Here is a 9228-nt window from a genome sequence, read left to right on the forward strand (position 1 = left end):
TTTAAAGTTTTGTTCTGCTTTACACAAACTAACCGAGTTATAGTCGGTGCATTACTTACTGTTGGGCGCGGTTACATCTCCTGTAGAAACATTTTTCGAAGCACTTCTAGACAGCAACCACAACCACAGTGTTCAGCATAGGAATTCTGTTGTGGGTTCCAGTGTGGTAATGGTGGATTTTTTTTTTTTAGGGAGTGTGTGGTTAGGGACAGTTAATATATGGTGTAAATATTGCACGTCCAGTACATAATGCCCACGAGCAGTCTTCAGAACTTATGTACAGATACGTAGGATTGCCAGAAGGAATCTGTCTGCTTTCTGTGCTACACTATGGAGTCTACCATGGTGAAATTTCATCATCTCGAGCCTAATTTCCAGATAAGATCTAGCAAGGGCTCAATTCTGTTTATTGACAGGTATAACTTTCGAACACATTCTTACAAGTCACTGCAGGTGACATTTGGTGATGTGGTCCATTTTTATCCCACCAATCCAAAAAGTAACTGGAAATCTTGTTTTCTGGGAACAAATCATCACAACATCATAAGGTGATGGATTTTCCAAACCGGCTGAATTTAATTGGTATACAAATTACCATCAGCGCCCTGAGCAACAGGGTCAGAATATTGCATTTAGCATGCAATATACTGTTGTCAAATGTAATTTGTGTTGAGTCACCACACAATTATTGAAAGGAGTATGAAGAGTATGACTGCAATGCGACCAAGAATGCCTACTGTATCCTTGACTAATGATTCTGATGTGAAACTCCCCAGGATGCTGAACAGATACAGTTGACCTCCTACCTCCACCCAAAGTCTAGTGGATCATGTAATTAGTAGTTTTAAACAGTCACTTTAATGTTTGAATGGGATGAGGTAATAATGCCCTATAATTCTAACAGGATGTCCAATTAGTTGTTACTGCATATTGTACCATTCAAAGAAAGGGACGCTGCGTAGCCCATTCAGGAAAGGGCAAATTCATCTAGTTAGTTTACGTACTTCCTAGTAACTGGTTTGAATTAGCAAAGCATTTGGGTGAGGTTAGGCCCATCGTACTTTTGACTGCAGAGCATTTAACTTTTCAAACCACAAATGAAAGAAATCTGAAAAAATTGGGTAGCATACCTTTTTTGTAAAATCTTCAATGAACACTAATAGTCTTGACACTAAATTTGATAACTATTGTTTCAGACCAAGAAATAAAAGCTGTGCATGACTGCATTTTTTCCAAGATCATTATCAGCTTTCCTTGTGTAGAATGCAATATTTTTCTAGTATGCTTTGGATATTTTACTGGAATGGATTTTAAAAACGCACACTAAGATATGAAGCATAAATCTAATTGTGAGTTATTAAAATATTTAATCAGCTATATACATGATTTGATTGGTATCATTTTAAATTCTGGAAATGTAAAGCAATCATTTTGGAACTGGACAAAAAATTATAGCTTGGTATTTGTGGATCACAGATTAAGTCAACATTTGTTTTGATTTCCATGTACCATCAGCAGCTTGTGTTTATATAGCACCTTTCATGTGGTAAAGTGCACTGATGCACTTCACAAGCAAAATTAGTAAGAATTTTCCACCTTGCCATGGAAAGTGATATGAGGACAGATGAAGGAAAGGTTGGTCAAAGGTGTTGGTTTTTAAGAGCTGTCATAAAAGAGGAGAGAGAAGTGATGGAAAAGTGAATTCCAAAGCATACAGCCAAGGCAACCAAAAGCACGGCTGCCAATAGTGAAGTGATTAAAACCGGGTATAGGTAAGATGCCAGAATTGGAGGAGCACACACATCTCAAAGGCTGAGGCTGGAGGAAGTTGAGGAAAGGATGAGAATGGAAGGATTTGAAAATAAGAAGGAGAATTTTAAAGTTGAGGTGTTGCCAGACCAGGAGCCAATGTGGGACAGCAAGTACGGGGGTGATGAGTGAATAGGAGTTTATTCCAAATTCAAGTTTTAAACTAGCATTTTTAGTGTTCTAATTTGGTGTTTATTCACAATAAAACAACAGGATGAGGAGTAGCTTGTTTTTTAAAAAAAGTCCCAAAAAACGTATTTTATGACTGAATGCAAACAATTAATTTACAGTAAAATGCATGATAAATCTTTGTACCATGAGTTCACACAGACCTTGACACCACAAATATGTCAACAACTTTTTCAAATATATTCGCTTTACTGCTGGTGTTGCTTCTGTTAACATGCATTGCTAACCTGGAATTATAATTGTTTCAAATATTTTGTTTAGAATTGACTGTAGCTTGCTAGTTTAACTATCCATATAATCCAGCTCACTTCAAATATAATTTAAATGACTTGAAATAAAATTAGTCTATCTTCAGTATAATAAGTTTCCAATGTGTATCCATAAAGTGAAAAGTGTGCCTTACAATGGGTTACAATCCCCATAGAAATTGTTAATCTTCAGCTTCATTTTAGAGGCACAACAGGTACATCAACAACGAGGATGAGATTCGAACCCACGCATAGAAGGACAATGGAATAGCAGTCCATCCCCTTAACCACTCGGCCACCTTCATTTTAATTCCCCCTGACTTTGTTCTTTTCCACCAATGTCTGAGCTTCTACCTGCATCCCTGTGCAGTGAACCACAGAGACTTTTGTTTCTAGTTTCTATTGTAAAATCTTAGGCATAGGTCTGGTTAAGGCATTCATAGTCTAAGGTAAGAGAAGGCAATACAGCCCCTCAAGCCTGCTCTGCCGTTCAATACAATCATGGCTGATCTTCTCTCATCCTCAACCACTTTCCTGTCCATTCTCCATAACCCTTCAACCCATCACTAAGTAAAAATCTATCCTCAAATTTACTCAATACCCTGGCACCCACTGCACTCTGGGGTAGTGAATTCCATGGATTCATAGCCCTTTGATAGAAGTAATTTCTGTTTTAAATCTCCTACCCCTTAACCTAAAACTGTGACCTCATTCTAGATTGCCCCACAAGAGGAAGCATCATTCTTATGTGTACTTTGTCAATACCTTTTATCGTTTTATATACCTCAATTAGATGATCTCTCATTCTTCTAAACTTGAGAGTATATAGGCCTAAACTGCTCAATCTGTCTTCATAAAACAAACCCTTCATCTCTGCAATCAATCTAATGAACCACCTTTGAACTGCCTCTAATGCAATTACATCCCACTCATAAAGGGTCCCAAATTACGCAATACTCCCAAGTGCGGTCTCACCTATGCCTTGTACAGTTGCAGCAACACTTCTCCACTATTATACTCTTCCTTTAGCTATAGGGGAGGCGGTGTAGTGGTGTTGTCACTGACCCAGTAAACTAGAGACCCAGAGTAATGCTCTGGGGACCCAGGTTCAAATTCCACCACGGCAGATGGTGAAATTTAAAAATCTGGACTTAAAAGTCTAATTAAACGATTGTTGTAAAAACCCACCTCACTCATTAATGCCCTTTAGGGAAGGAAATCTGCCGTCCTTACCTGGTCTGGCCTACATGTGACTCCAGACCCACAGCAATGTGGTTGACTCTTAACTGCCCCCTCAAGGGCAATTAGGGATGGACAATACAGCCTGCGACCACCATGTCCCATGAATGAATAAAAAGTCTCCATGTTTCTACACAAAGCTCTGTACAACAGTAAACTGACCCTACATACGGGCCACGTCTTTCTTATGTGTGCGTGGTACTGTACTCCGTGTCACGTTAACTGTTTATGTGTCAGACCCTTACATTACACCTCCCCCATGTTTTCATTCAACATATTTAAAAGTTATCCCAGAATATCCCATGTATTTACATCATCACTACAGGTATTATGCCATCTCCTCTGAGTTCAAAGGTTAAAGAGGCCTTGTTTTCGCCACTGTTGGAGGAGTCATAGGCTCTGTTGTAGGTAAACTTTGTTCAACTGGAGGTTGTTCAGGCATTTGAGAGTCTTTTTCCATTCTTTGGCATTTGTCACTCTGTCAATTCCCCAATTGGCATGATAGATAATGGTTGATTTATCCCAATCTACAGGGCAGATGAACTTTGGGCTCATCCGTGCAGTGTTTTTTTCTCCTCTTCCTTTCTGTGGCTCACCTTGACACACACTGGGATGGCTCTTGCTGTTGTGAGGGTGTGACTTGGTAGTAAGCTCACCTTTAAGTTTGACTGTGTGATGCGCTGTCATCAATGGACGGCTGCTACTCGGTTCCAGCATTGTTTGTGGCACTGTCATTCTGGCTGCAGACTGTAGATCTCTCGGTGCATTTTAGAACAAGGATCCAGTATCTTTGTCCTCACCCAGGAAGCATGGTGATGTGCCCTCTTGGTGTGCTGTCTTAACCTCATGAAGCCTCATGAGATCTTTGTGCATTTTGATATTTTGGCTTTGCCCAGCTTTCCCAAGTGTCCAATCCAGTTATATTAGAAGCATTGGGCTGAAATTGTCAGACTTTGATCGCGTCTGCTTTGTTCCACATGGCATGGTCTTTTGGTTAGTGTATTGCTTCCTTTGACCTGGAATGTCCCTGTTTCTGTTTCATTATCAGGGCAGTGGGGTTCACATTGTACCACAGTTTGCTTTTTCCATGAACATTGATCTGTGCTGCAAATAAATTTCAGGCTGCTTGACGATCTGATGGCTTTATCAAGGGTTAGATCTTCCTCCGCTTGAAACATGTCTGAGAGTGCATCGTCCACCACACCTACAACTATTTGGCCCCTGATTAACTCAGATTTCAGGTCACTGTAATCATAGCCTTCAGCCATTCTGTACAACTCATTAATTATGGAGTCAACAGGTTCTCCTGGTTTCTGGACACATTTATTAAATATAGCCTTTTCAAGAATTCTGTTACTCCTGAGGTTAAAATTAATGTTGAATGATTTTGAAACTTACCAAATTTTGCAGGTGATTCATTAATTCCTTGTCTAGCTATTATACCATTGGTTATTGGGCCTACCGAATAAAACAATGTCTTTTTATCCAGACCCGAAGTAATCGGGTGTCTAGGGAATGTCTTCCTCCAAAGTCCCCAATTTTGTGATTGTTCTGGGCATGGGATAAATCCAAATTGCTCAGAAGAGTTGAGTTCTGATCCACAGTTAAAATATTTAAATTGCAGATTCAGCTTTTTTTTAATAAATTTAGATTACCCAATTATTTTTCAATTAAGGGGCAATTTAGCGTGGCCAATCCACCTACTCTGCACATTTTTGGGTTGTGGGGGCGAAACCCACGCAGACACAGGGAGAATGTGCAAACTCCACACGGACAGTGACCCAGAGCCGGGATCGAACCTGGGACCTCAGCGCCGTGAGGCAGTTGTGCTAACCACTAGGCCACCGTGCTGCCCTCAGATTCAGCTTTAAGAGGGAACTGAAATTCCAAGATGATGCTGCCATATACTCCTTCACTGAGGGTTTCTGTGCTTACCAGTTTTGTTGAGCTCCCGCAGTAATTGCGTTTGCGATCTCAGTGTTAACAATAGCTGCCTGGGGTCTTGCTCATTTTCGAGCAATGTTCTTGGACCTTGAAATCGTTGAATCCTGGCTTTTATTGGGTTTTGTAAGTTGCCGACTCAGTCGCGATTATTTATTATTTTCTGTTTTGTTCAGAGCAAGCTCGGAGTGAGTGTTCAGCTGCCAAATCAGGCACCAGTTTTCTCTGACCACTTGCTTCAGGACAATTTGGGTGGCACGGTAGCGCAGTGGTTAGCACTGTTGCTTCACAAAGCAGTACACCAACTCCGCCAGGCACGCGGGGCCCTATACGAACACGGAGACAAAGCCAGCCGCCTGTTGGCCCACCAGCTGAGAAAGCAGGCAGCCAGCAGAGAAATTGCGCAAATCAGAGATACCAGAGGCACGTTGGAAACAGAACCAGAGAGGATTAACAAAACCTTCAAGGCCTTCTACCAAGAGCTGTACACCTCAGAGCCCCCAACGGGGAAGGCTGGGATGAACCGGTTTCTTGACGGACTGGACATACCAGTTGTGGGAGAGGGCAGAAAACGGGATCTGGAAGCACCACTAGCACTGGGAGAGATCATGGACAGCATTAGCTCCATGCAGGCGGGGAAGGCGCCGGGACCGGACGGATTCCCGGCGGACTTCTACAAAAAATTTGCGACAGCGCTGGCCCCGCACCTGCGGGAGATGTTCACAGACTCGCTAGCTAGGGGCACATTGCCACCCACGTTAGCACAGGCCTCAATCTCGCTGATACCTAAGAAAGACAAAGACCCAACGGAATGTGGGTCATACAGACCCATATCTCTGCTGAATGCAGACGCCAAAATACTGGCCAAAATCCTAGCCAAGAGGCTAGAAGACTGTGTACCTGAGGTGGTCACAGAGGACCAGACGGGCTTTGTCAAAGGTAGACAGCTTACCGCGAACATCAGGCGCCTGCTGAACGTGATAATGACCCCCTCCGGGGAGAGAACACAAGAGGTGATCGTCTCCCTGGACGCAGAAAAGGCCTTCGACAGAGTCGAGTGGGAATACCTCATAGAGGTACTGGAGCGGTTCGGGCTTGGAACAGGGTTCACCGCTTGGGTAAAGCTCCTGTACAACGCACCCATGGCGAGTGTACAGACCAACAATACCAACTCCCAATACTTCCAGCTGCACAGGGGCACCAGACAAGGATGCCCACTGTCCCCGCTGCTGTTCGCACTAGCAATTGAACCGCTAGCAATCGCGCTCAGGGCAGCAAAAAATTGGAGGGGGATCCGAAGGGGAGGTAGAGAGCACAGAGTCTCACTCTATGCGGATGATCTGCTCCTCTATATCTCGGACCCACAAAGCAGCATGGACGGAATCATCGCGCTCCTGAAAGAGTTTGGAGCCTTCTCGGGCTACAAACTCAACATGAGCAAAAGTGAGATCTTCCCAGTACACCCGCAAGGGGGGGGGGGGGCAGCACTAAAGGGGCTGCCGTTCAATCAAGCCCGACATAAATTCCGCTACCTGGGGATCCAAATAGCCCATGACTGGAAAGGGATCCACAAATGGAACCTCACCAGCCTGACGGAGGAAGTTAAAAAGGACCTGCAAAGATGGAACACACTCCCGCTCTCCCTCGCGGGGAGAGTTCAGACGATCAAAATGAACGTACTGCCCAGGTTCCTCTTCCTGTTTAGATCCATTCCGATCTACATCCCCAAGGCCTTTTTCAAAGCGCTGGACAAACTCATCATGGCGTTCGTATGGGGGGGTAAAAATGCTAGGATCCCAAAGAAGGTCTTACAAAAAACAAAAACCAGGGGAGGGCTAGCCCTCCCGAATCTACAATTCTACCACTGGGCAGCAACAGCCGAGCGAGTAAGGGGATGGATCCAGGAGCCAGAGGCTGAGTGGGTGCGTGCGGAGGAGGCCTCCTGCATGGGAACCTCCCTCCGGGCCCTCGCCACGGCAGCACTCCCATCCCCACCCAAAAAACACTCCAGCAGCCCAGTGGTGACAGCCACCCTCCAATCCTGGAACCAACTGCGGCAGCAACTTGGCCTGACCAAAATGTCGAACAGGGCTCCCATCTGCAACAACCATAGGTTCACACCAGCACTGACTGACGCCACCTTCAAAAGGTGGAGGCAGGACGGGGGGACACTGACAGTCAGGGACCTATACACGGACGACAGGATCGCAACACTGGACGAACTGACAGAGAAGTTTCAGCTAGCTGGGGGGAACGAGCTACGGTACCTGCAGCTCAAAAACTTCCTACGAAAGGAGACAAGGACGTACCCACAACCGCCACGACAGACACTACTGGAAGACCTACTGGACGCAAGTATCCTAGAGAAAGGGAACTGTAGTGACATGTATGACCGACTGGTAGATAGGGACGACACCGTACTGGACGCAACAAGAAGGAAATGGGAGGACGACCTGGGGATGGAGATAGGGTGGGGACTCTGGAGCGAAGCACTGCATAGGGTCAACTCCACCTACACGTGCGCAAGGCTCAGCCTGACGCAACTAAAAGTGGTACATAGAGCCCACTTAACAAGAACCCGTATGAGTAGGTTCTTCCCGGAGGTGGAAGACAGATGTGAACGGTGCCAAAGAGGCCCGGCCAACCACGCCCACATGTTCTGGTCTTGCCCCAGACTCGTGGAGTACTGGACAGCCTTCTTCGAGGTTATGTCCAAAGTGGTGGGAGTGAGGGTGGAGCCATGCCCGATAGTGGCGGTCTTCGGGGTTTCAGAACAGCCAGATCTATTCCTGGGGAGGAGGGCGGACGCCCTTGCCTTTGCCTCCCTGATCGCCCGCCGTAGAATCCTGTTTGGCTGGCGGTCAGCAGCACCGCCCAGAGCTGCGGATTGGCTGTCCGACCTCTCGGAATCTCTCCAAATGGAGAAAATCAAATTTGCCATCCGAGGGTCAGACGACGGCTTCCACAGAACGTGGGAGCCATTCATGCAACTGTTCCGGGACCTATTTGTGGCCAATGTACAAGAGGAAGAATAGTCGGGGGAAGGTAGCGGGAGGGGCTACAGGTTCGGTACGGGGGTTCGATGGCTAGCTAAGGCCCAAAACCAAACTAAATAAACATGTTGGGGGGGGGGGGGGGGGGCGGGCGCAGTTACTACTACGAAGATGCTTACCTGTAAATATGTATGTTAATTTTTGCGTGTTTGTTTGTTGTTTTTTTTTCTTTTTTTTTTTTTTTTTTTTTTTTTTGTTCTTTTTCTCTCCTAACAATTTGTAATTTGTTCAATATAAAATATGAAAACTGAATAAAAACATTTATAAAAAAAAAAAGCACTGTTGCTTCACAGCACCAGGGCCCAGGTTCGATTCCCAGCTTGGGTTACTGTCTGTACGGAGTCTGCACGTTCTCCCCGTGTCTGCGTGGGTTTCCTCCGGGTGCTCCGGTTTCCTGTCACAAGTCCCGAAAGATGTGCTGTTAGGTAAATTGGACATTCTGAATTCTCTCTCAGTGTACCCGAATAGGCGCCGGAATGTGGTGACTGGGGGCTTTTCACAGTAACTTCATTGCAGTGTTAATATAAGCCTCCTTGTGGCAATAAAGATTATCATTATGTATTGTCCAGGAATTTTACATGTTTGGCTCATCCTTCTAGGTCTGATGACACTGCACATTTTCACTATTGTAGCTGGATTTCCACAGGTTTCATTGGCGTCTTCTGCTGGATTTAGGAAATGAATTATTGTCGCTGGATCAATGTTCTGGAATTCCCTTCCTAACATCATTACGGGTGTACCTATACCTT

This window comes from Scyliorhinus canicula, chromosome 7, assembly GCF_902713615.1.
Source record: "Scyliorhinus canicula chromosome 7, sScyCan1.1, whole genome shotgun sequence".
Classification (NCBI taxonomy): domain Eukaryota; kingdom Metazoa; phylum Chordata; class Chondrichthyes; order Carcharhiniformes; family Scyliorhinidae; genus Scyliorhinus; species Scyliorhinus canicula.